Raw genomic sequence first — 1,228 nt, 5'->3', positions numbered from 1 at the left:
CAGATTGCTTTCTTATACTGCAATGTACTGTGTGTTCAGATATCATCCAATCTACCTCACGTACCCCGTGGAAACTGGAACTTGAAAAATCGGTGGGGAAAAATCATGTTACTGCTGCTACTGCAATTTGCAGTTATAAAATGTAAATAACAAAATTTCCTTTCTCTCTGACTCAGGAAACTTATGTCTTCTACTAGCAGCCCCAGAAGTGTGGCAGGATAACCTGCAGTTCAGCTCCACAGCCAAATTATATCAGGGGAGTCAAGAGACATCAGAAAATTTGATTGTACTGCATATGCTTCTTGGCCCAGCCCGTCTTACTTTTCTTTTTGTCTTGTTTGGCCATCTTGGCATTCTGACCTCTTACTTTCCCAGCATAGGCCGGGAACCATGGACTTCACCTCCAAGACTTTGGCCAGCTACTTCCAGAATGTTCTTCAGAGTCTCCATCCCACACTGGCCCAGGGCAGCCTCCTCATCTAGGGGCATGGCTACCAGGAGCAGGACTTGATCTTCTGAAGTGATGCTCTCCACGAGACTACATGCACATTGGTTTGGGTGACTGTCTCCTGGTCAGTCACCTTGAGAGTGTGTAGCTCCCAGGCGTGGACAAACAGCTGCCTGTTGGCGACTGGGTTGTGGACACCACTGCTGCTACTGTGAAGATGGAGTTGAGAAAGAGTCATTATTTGTTGTTTTTCTCTCAAAATCCTTATATTTTGGTTACTCAATTTCTTCTGATAGAATTTAATGTTTTCATTTTATGTAGTATTTCTGTAGATTTCTGTTACATTTTCCTTTTGTTTCTGTTTAAATGTCTCATTTGTTATATATATTTATGACAGATATCAATTATATTGCTATTTTTAATATAACATTTGGAAGTTATTGTAAGTTCATTTTGGTTGCCTGGAAACTGCTGTGTGGCTGTGCTGTTTGAAAGGGTTACAGAAGCCTGGTCCAGGTCCTGTGAGGGCTTCTACTCCTGGTTCCTCCCCCATGTCTCTTTCCTTCTCTCCTACTTTCTATCCCAGGCTTCAGGTCCACCAGATACTCTGAGGGCTTCCCAGGTGGCACTAGTGGTAAAGAACCCACCTGCCAATGAAGGAGACACAAGAGAGGCAGGTTCGATCCCTGGGTTGGGAAGATCCCCTAAGGACACGGCAACCCACTCCAGGGGATCTTCCCAACCCAGGAATCAAATCCTCATCTCTTGCATCTCCTGCAT

General features: G+C 44.5%; 1 pseudogene; it reads right to left on the bottom strand.

The window, feature by feature from the left end:
* Positions 1–261: 261 nt before the first annotated feature.
* Positions 262–767, bottom strand: LOC122684778 (annotated as a pseudogene).
* Between the last annotated feature and the right edge of the window lie 461 nt (positions 768–1,228).

This window comes from Cervus elaphus, chromosome 27 (genome assembly GCF_910594005.1).
Source record: "Cervus elaphus chromosome 27, mCerEla1.1, whole genome shotgun sequence".
NCBI classification, from domain to species: Eukaryota; Metazoa; Chordata; class Mammalia; order Artiodactyla; family Cervidae; genus Cervus; species Cervus elaphus.
Note: the sequence above shows the minus strand (reverse complement) of the source record. Positions and strands in the feature narration are given on the sequence as shown.